The 9,004-nt window shown below is 43.6% G+C and overlaps 1 long non-coding RNA gene across 4 annotated transcripts; it reads left to right on the top strand.

Annotated features, from left to right (window-relative positions):
* The first annotated feature begins 644 nt into the window (after positions 1-644).
* On the top strand, positions 645-8,701 carry LOC126973527 (uncharacterized). Of its 4 annotated transcripts, none has more exons than XR_007731378.1 (4): positions 645-1,257; positions 3,120-4,905; positions 5,524-6,141; positions 6,760-8,701. It is a non-coding gene; the product is annotated as an uncharacterized LOC126973527 (long non-coding RNA). The 4 variants fall into 4 exon arrangements; XR_007731379.1 differs by lacking the exon at positions 645-1,257 and adding an exon at positions 2,884-3,109 and having other exon boundaries at positions 3,907-4,905; XR_007731380.1 differs by lacking the exon at positions 5,524-6,141.
* The last annotated feature ends 303 nt before the right edge of the window (positions 8,702-9,004 follow it).

Genomic DNA, 9,004 nt, shown 5'->3' with positions numbered 1-9,004 from the left:
GTACATAACCTCAATAAACAATTTTCTTATTCAAATTTCTAACGTAATTGACATTATGACAGTTGATTGACGTTTGACGGATGAGTTTGTGCATGCGCACATGAGACTCATGGAGCGTAACAAAGAAAATCTATCGCCCTACGTTCTTGAGTCACATATGACTCCAAAAAAAACAATCCAAACAAGATTAGTATATTAAAAATTTTTTAGGCATATTATTTTTTTGAGGTATATAATAAAAAAAAAACGATGGGCGTGGGACATTATCAAAATTAGTTGTATGGGGACAGGGAAGTTGTTAAGTGTCTTTGTTTGAAATGGAATAGGTGCGAGCCAGATGTAATACCTTTACGGATATTGCGATGGTGCATCATCAAGAGCTCGTGCCACCAACATCGCAATATCGGTAACACAATAATATGTCAGCATATACCTCGTTCGTATAGGTCGCCATTTTCAACAGTTCCAAATCAGAAGCAAAAAACAAACTCCACAAAGCACAGGTAGTCACTAAGAAGAAACAGGATCTGCCCCATAAAGGATGTACGTCGACTTACGAGGTAACCCTATATATTGGTTTTATTTGCAATGTGCTCCATGATTAGCCTATCCCATATAGCTTGAAAGGCAGCATAAGGTGATGCGGTAGCGCCAATCATGAGGCCAGTTGCACCAATAAATAGCTCTCTTTATTGGGGGGAAATGGGGACAGCTGGAAAAGCGTGCCAGTCAAATTCGAAGAGTACGGTTGGCCCAACGCATGTTCCCCTCAGTTTCCACAGCCTCCGTAACCACACTAGAGCATATGGAACACTTCCTCAGGAGTATCTTCGACTGCCTGACTGAAGAACAGGCGAAGACTTGCGACAGTGGGCTGTATTTTAAAAAATTTGGCTTGGGAGCGAGTAACGTTGGACGAAAATCGGGAATTATTATTAAAATGGAGACACCGAGATAGAAGTTGGAAGCGTTTGAGGGGCATAGAAATAGAAAAGCCTGGCGTCGAGAAGATTGTGTTGTCTGTCGTCCAATAGTCCTCTTAACGTGATTTTAGTACAATACCCATTGCGATAACAAGAGCAAAATAAATGTATAATTCGTCTGCGTCAGTTTCTCACCACTGCGTTATCCGACTAGCTGGCCCCATTTCCCCTCGATCAAAGGGACGGGTGGCATATACTTGTCCATATCTATTGGTTTCATTTGCAATGTGCTCCATGATTAGCCTATCCCATATTGCTTGAAAGGCAGCATAAGGTGATGCGGTAGCACCAGTCATGAGGCCAGTTGCACCAATAAACTGCTCTCTCCTTATTGGGGGGAAATGGGGACAGCTGGAAAAGCGTGCCAGTCAAATTCGAAGAGTACGGTTGGCCCAACGCATGTTCCCCTCAGTTTCCACAGCCTCCGTAACCACACTAGAGCATATGGAATACTTCCTCAGGAGTATCTTCGACTGCCCGACTGAAGAACAGGCGAAGACTTGAGACAATGGGCTGTATTTAAAAAAAATTGGCTTGGGAGCGAGTAACGTTGGACGAAAATTGGGAATTATTATTAAAATGGAGACACCGAGATAGAAGTTGAAAGCGTTTGAAGGGCATAGAAATAGAAAAGCCTGGCGTCGAGAAGATTGTGTTGTCTGTCGTCCAATAGTCCTCTTAACGTGATTTTAGTACAATACCCATTGCGATAACAAGAGCAAAATAAATGTATAATTCGTCTGCGTCAGTTTCTCACCACTGCGTTATCCGACTAGCTGGTCCCATTTCCCCTCGATTAATGGGACGGGTGGCATATACTTGTCCATATCTATTGGTTTCATTTTCAATGTGCTTCATGATTAGCCTATCCCATATTGCTTGAAAGGCAGCATAAGGTGATGCGGTAGCACCAGTCATGAGGCCAATTGCACCAATAAATAGCTCTCTATTGGGGGGAAATGGGGACAGCTGGAAAAGCGTGCCAGTCAAATTCGAAGAGTACGGTTGGCCCAACGCATGTTCCCCTCAGTTTCTACAGCCTCCGTAACCACACTAGAGCCTATGGAATACTTCCTCAGGAGTATCTTCGACTGCCTGACTGAAGAACAGGCGAAGACTTGAGACAATGGGCTGTATTTTAAAAAAATTGGCTTGGGAGCGAGTAACGTTGGACGAAAATTGGGAATAATTTTTAAAATGGAGACACCGAGATAGAAGTTGGAAGCGTTTGAGCGGCATAGAAATAGAAAAGCCTGGCGTCGAGAAGATTCTGTTGTCTGTCGTCCAATAGTCCTCTTAACGTGATTTTAGTACAATACCCATTGCGATAACAAGAGCAAAATAAATGTATAATTCGTCTGCGTCAGTTTCTCACCACTGCGTTATCCGACTAGCTGGCCCCATTTCCCCTCGATTAAAGGGACGGGTGGCATATACTTGTCCATATCTATTGGTTTCATTTGCAATGTGCTTCATGATTAGCCTATCCCATATAGCTTGAAAGGCAGCATAAGGTGATGCGGTAGCACCAATCATGAGGCCAGTTGCACCATTAAACTGCGCTCTCCTTATTGGGGGGAAATGGGGACAGCTGGAAAAGCGTGCCAGTCAAATTCGAAGAGTACGGTTGGCCCAACGCATGTTCCCCTCAGTTTCCACAGCCTCCGTAACCACACTAGAGCATATGGAACACTTCCTCAGGAATATCTTCGATTGCCGGACTGAAGAACAGGCGAAGACTTGCGACAATGGGCTGTATTTTAAAAAATTTGGCTTGGGAGCGAGTAACGTTGGACGAAAATCGGGAATTATTATTAAAATGGAGACACCGAGATAGAAGTTGGAAGCGTTTGAGGGGCATCGAAATAGAAAAGCCTGGCGTCGAGAAGATTGTGTTGTCTGTCGTCCAATAGTCCTCGTAACGTCATTTTAGTACAATACCCATTGCGATAACAAGAGCAAAATAAATGTAGAACTCGTCTGCGTCAGTTTCTCACCACTGCGTTATCCGACTAGCTGGCCCCATTTCCCCTTGATTAAAGGGACGGGTGGCATATACTTGTCCATATCTATTGGTTTCATTTGCAATGTGCTCCATGATTAGCCTATCCCATATTGCTTGAAAGGTGGCATAAGGTGATGCGGTAGCACCAATCATGAGGCCAGTTGCACCAATAAATAGCTCTCTATTGTGTAACGTTGGACGAAAATCGGGAATTATTATTAAAATGGAGACACCGAGATAGAAGTTGGAAGCGTTTGAGGGGCATAGAAATAGAAAAGCCTGGCGTCGAGAAGATTGTGTTGTCTGTCGTCCAATAGTCCTCGTAACGTGATTTTAGTACAATACCCATTGCGATAACAAGAGCAAAATAAATGTATAATTCGTCTGCGTCAGTTTCTCACCACTGCGTTATCCGACTAGCTGGCCCCATTTCCCCTCGATTAAAGGGACGGGTGGCATATACTTGTCCATATCTATTGGTTTCATTTGCAATGTGCTCCATGATTAGCCTATCCCATATTGCTTGAAAGACTTGCGACAATGGGCTGTATTTTAAAAAATTTGGCTTGTGAGCGAGTAACGTTGGACGAAAATCGGGAATTATTATTAAAATGGAGACACCGAGATAGAAGTTGGAAGCGTTTGAGGGGCATAGAAATAGAAAAGCCTGGCGTCGAGAAGATTGTGTTGTCTGTCGTCCAATAGTCCTCGTAACGTGATTTTAGTACAATACCCATTGCGATAACAAGAGCAAAATAAATGTATAACTCGTCTGCGTCAGTTTCTCACCACTGCGTTATCCGACTAGCTGGCCCCATTTCCCGTTGATAAAAGGGACGGGTGGCATATACTTGTCCATATCTATTGGTTTCATTTGCAATGTGCTCCATGATTAGCCTATCCCATATTGCTTGAAAGGCAGCATAAGGTGATGCGGTAGCACCATTCATGAGGCCAGTTGCACCAATAAATAGCTCTCTATTGTGCACCGAGATAGAAGTTGGAAGCGTTTGAGGGGCATAGAAATAGAAAAGCCTGGCGTCGAGAAGATTGTGTTGTCTGTCGTCCAATAGTCCTCTTAACGTGACTTTAGTACAATACCCATTGCGATAACAAGAGCAAAATAAATGTATAATTCGTCTGCGTCAGTTTCTCACCACTGCGTTATCCGACTAGCTGGCCCCATTTCCCCTCGATTAAAGCGACGGGTGGCATATACTTGTCCATATCTATTGGTTTCATTTGCAATGTGCTCCATGATTAGCCTTTCCCATATTGCTTGAAAGGCAGCATAAGGTGATGCGGTAGCACCAGTCATGAGGCCAGTTGCTCCAATAAACTGCACTCTCCTTATTGGGGGGAAATGGGGACAGCTGAAAAAGCGTGCCAGTCAAATTCGAAGAGTACGGTTGGCCCAACGCATGTTCCCCTCAGTTTCCACAGCCTCCGTAACCACACTAGAGCATATGGAATACTTCCTCAGGAGTATCTTCGACTGCCTGACTGAAGAACAGGCGAAGACTTGAGACAATGGGCTGTATTTTAAAAATTTGGCTTGGGAGCGAGTAACTTTGGACGAAAATCGGGAATTATTATTAAAATGGAGACACCGAGATAGCAGTTGGAAGCGTTTGAGGGGCATAGAAATAGAAAAGCCTGGCGTCGAGAAGATTGTGTTGTCTGTCGTCCAATAGTCCTCTTAACGTGATTTTAGTACAATACCCATTGCGATAACAAGAGCAAAATAAATGTATAATTCGTCTGCGTCAGTTTCTCACCACTGCGTTATCCGACTAGCTGGCCCCATTTCCCCTCGATTAATGGGACGGTTGGCATATACTTGTCCATATCTATTGGTTTCATTTTCAATGTGCTTCATGATTAGCCTATCCCATATTGCTTGAAAGGCAGCATAAGGTGATGCGGTAGCACCAATCATGAGGCCAATTGCACCAATAAATAGCTCTCTATTGGGGGGAAATGGGGACAGCTGGAAAAGCGTGCCAGTGAAATTCGAAGAGTACGGTTGGCACAACGCATGTTCCCCTCAGTTTCTACAGCCTCCGTAACCACACTAGAGCATATGGAATACTTCCTCAGGAGTATCTTCGACTGCCTGACTGAAGAACAGGCGAAGACTTGAGACAATGGGCTGTATTTTAAAAAAATTGGCTTGGGAGCGAGTAACGTTGGACGAAAATTGGGAATAATTATTAAAATGGAGACACCGAGATAGAAGTTGGAAGCGTTTGAGGAGCATAGCAATAGAAAAGCCTGGTGTCGAGAAGATTCTGTTGTCTGTCGTCCAATAGTCCTCTTAACGTGATTTTAGTACAATACCCATTGCGATAACAAGAGCAAAATAAATGTATAATTCGTCTGCGTCAGTTTCTCACCACTGCGTTATCCGACTAGCTGGCCCCATTTCCCCTCGACTAATGGGACGGTTGGCATATACTTGTTCATATCTATTGGTTTCATTTTCAATGTGCTTCATGATTAGCCTATCCCATATTGCTTGAAAGGCAGCATAAGGTGATGCGGTAGCACCAGTCATGAGGCCAATTGCACCAATAAATAGCTCTCTATTGGGGGGAAATGGGGACAGCTGGAAAAGCGTGCCAGTCAAATTCGAAGAGTACGGTTGGCCCAACGCATGTTCCCCTCAGTTTCTACAGCCTCCGTAACCACACTAAAGCATATGGAATACTTCCTCAGGAGTATCTTCGACTGCCTGACTGAAGAACAGGCGAAGACTTGAGACAATGGGCTGTATTTTAAAAAAATTGGCTTGGGAGCGAGTAACGTTGGACGAAAATTGGGAATAATTATTAAAATGGAGACACCGAGATAGAAGTTGGAAGCGTTTGAGGGGCATAGAAATAGAAAAGCCTGGCGTCGAGAAGATTCTGTTGTCTGTCGTCCAATAGTCCTCTTAACGTGATTTTAGTACAATACCCATTGCGATAACAAGAGCAAAATAAATGTATAATTCGTCTGCGTCAGTTTCTCACCACTGCGTTATCCGACTAGCTGGCCCCATTTCCCCTCGATTAATGGGACGGTTGGCATATACTTGTCCATATCTATTGGTTTCATTTTCAATGTGCTTCATGATTAGCCTATCCCATATTGCTTGAAAGGCAGCATAAGGTGATGCGGTAGCACCAATCATGAGGCCAATTGCACCAATAAATAGCTCTCTATTGGGGGGAAATGGGGACAGCTGGAAAAGCGTGCCAGTGAAATTCGAAGAGTACGGTTGGCACAACGCATGTTCCCCTCAGTTTCTACAGCCTCCGTAACCACACTAGAGCATATGGAATACTTCCTCAGGAGTATCTTCGACTGCCTGACTGAAGAACAGGCGAAGACTTGAGACAATGGGCTGTATTTTAAAAAAATTGGCTTGGGAGCGAGTAACGTTGGACGAAAATTGGGAATAATTATTAAAATGGAGACACCGAGATAGAAGTTGGAAGCGTTTGAGGAGCATAGCAATAGAAAAGCCTGGTGTCGAGAAGATTCTGTTGTCTGTCGTCCAATAGTCCTCTTAACGTGATTTTAGTACAATACCCATTGCGATAACAAGAGCAAAATAAATGTATAATTCGTCTGCGTCAGTTTCTCACCACTGCGTTATCCGACTAGCTGGCCCCATTTCCCCTCGACTAATGGGACGGTTGGCATATACTTGTTCATATCTATTGGTTTCATTTTCAATGTGCTTCATGATTAGCCTATCCCATATTGCTTGAAAGGCAGCATAAGGTGATGCGGTAGCACCAGTCATGAGGCCAATTGCACCAATAAATAGCTCTCTATTGGGGGGAAATGGGGACAGCTGGAAAAGCGTGCCAGTCAAATTCGAAGAGTACGGTTGGCCCAACGCATGTTCCCCTCAGTTTCTACAGCCTCCGTAACCACACTAAAGCATATGGAATACTTCCTCAGGAGTATCTTCGACTGCCTGACTGAAGAACAGGCGAAGACTTGAGACAATGGGCTGTATTTTAAAAAAATTGGCTTGGGAGCGAGTAACGTTGGACGAAAATTGGGAATAATTATTAAAATGGAGACACCGAGATAGAAGTTGGAAGCGTTTGAGGGGCATAGAAATAGAAAAGCCTGGCGTCGAGAAGATTCTGTTGTCTGTCGTCCAATAGTCCTCTTAACGTGATTTTAGTACAATACCCATTGCGATAACAAGAGCAAAATAAATGTATAATTCGTCTGCGTCAGTTTCTCACCACTGCGTTATCCGACTAGCTGGCCCCATTTCCCCTCGATTAAAGGGACGGGTAGCATATACTTGTCCATATCTATTGGTTTCATTTGCAATGTGCTCCATGATTAGCCTATCCCATATTGCTTGAAAGGCAGCATAAGGTGATGCGGTAGCACCAGTCATAAGGCCAATTGCACCAATAAATAGCTCTCTATTGGGGGGAAATGGGGACAGCTGGAAAAGCGTGCCAGTCAAATTCGAAGAGTATGGTTGGCCCAACGCATGTTCCCCTCAGTTTCCACAGCCTCCGTAACCACACTAGAGCATATGGAATACTTCCTCAGGAGTATCTTCGACTGCCTGACTGAAGAACAGGCGAAGACTTGAGACAATGGGCTGTATTTTAAAAAAATTGGCTTGGGAGCGAGTAACGTTGGACGAAAATTGGGAATTATTATTAAAATGGAGACACCGAGATAGAAGTTGGAAGCGTTTGAGGGGCATAGAAATAGAAAAGCCTGGCGTCGAGAAGATTGTGTTGTCTGTCGTCCAATAGTCCTCTTAACGTGATTTTAGTACAATACCCATTGCGATAACAAGAGCAAAATAAATGTATAATTCGTCTGCGTCAGTTTCTCACCACTGCGTTATCCGACTAGCTGGCCCCATTTCCCCTCGATTAAAGGGACGGGTAGCATATACTTGTCCATATCTATTGGTTTCATTTGCAATGTGCTCCATGATTAGCCTATCCCATATTGCTTGAAAGGCAGCATAAGGTGATGCGGTAGCACCAGTCATGAGGCCAGTTGCACCAATAAACTGCGCTCTCCTTTTTGGGGGGAAATGGGGACAGCTGGAAAAGCGTGCCAGTCAAATTCGAAGAGTACGGTTGGCCCAACGCATGTTCCCCTCAGTTTCCACAGCCTCCGTAACCACACTAGAGCATATGGAATACTTCCTCAGGAGTATCTTCGCTGCCTGACTGAAGAACAGGCGAAGACTTGAGACAATGGGCTGTATTTTAAAAAATTTGGCTTGGGAGCGAGTAACTTTGGACGAAAATCGGGAATTATTATTAAAATGGAGACACCGAGATAGCAGTTGGAAGCGTTTGAGGGGCATAGAAATAGAAAAGCCTGGCGTCGAAAAGATTGTGTTGTCTGTCGTACAATAGTCCTCTTAACGTGATTTTAGTACAATACCCATTGCGATAACAAGAGTAAAATAAATGTATAATTCGTCTGCGTCAGTTTCTCACCACTGCGTTATCCGACTAGCTGGCCCCATTTGCCCTCGATTAAAGGGACGGTGGCATATACTTGTCCATATCTATTGGTTCCATTTGCAATGTGCTTCATGATTAGCCTATCCCATATAGCTTGAAAGGCAGCATAAGGGGATGCGGCAGCACCAATCATGAGGCCAGTTGCACCAATAAACTGCTCTCTCCTTATTGGGGGGAAATGGGAACAGCTGGAAAAGCGTGCCAGTCAAACTGCTACTGCGTTATCCGACTAGCTGGCCCTATTCTTGTGCATATCTATTAGTTTCATTTTCAATTTTTAGTATAACAATATCTATATTAATTTGAAAATACAGAACTTTATTTTATTTTAATTAACCAAGGAAGCCGTTCTTATCAATAATAAATAATAATACGCCAACTACCGTACATTACGTATATATGTGACAAGATAAATGACAGTGACTATGACAAAGACGCATAAAGCCACAAAATACACATCGTAATAACATCAAATGAATTTCTAACATAACCTAATCTAA

This window comes from Leptidea sinapis, chromosome 29 (assembly GCF_905404315.1).
Source record: "Leptidea sinapis chromosome 29, ilLepSina1.1, whole genome shotgun sequence".
NCBI lineage: Eukaryota > Metazoa > Arthropoda > Insecta > Lepidoptera > Pieridae > Leptidea > Leptidea sinapis.
This window is presented reverse-complemented; position numbering and strand designations above follow the sequence as displayed.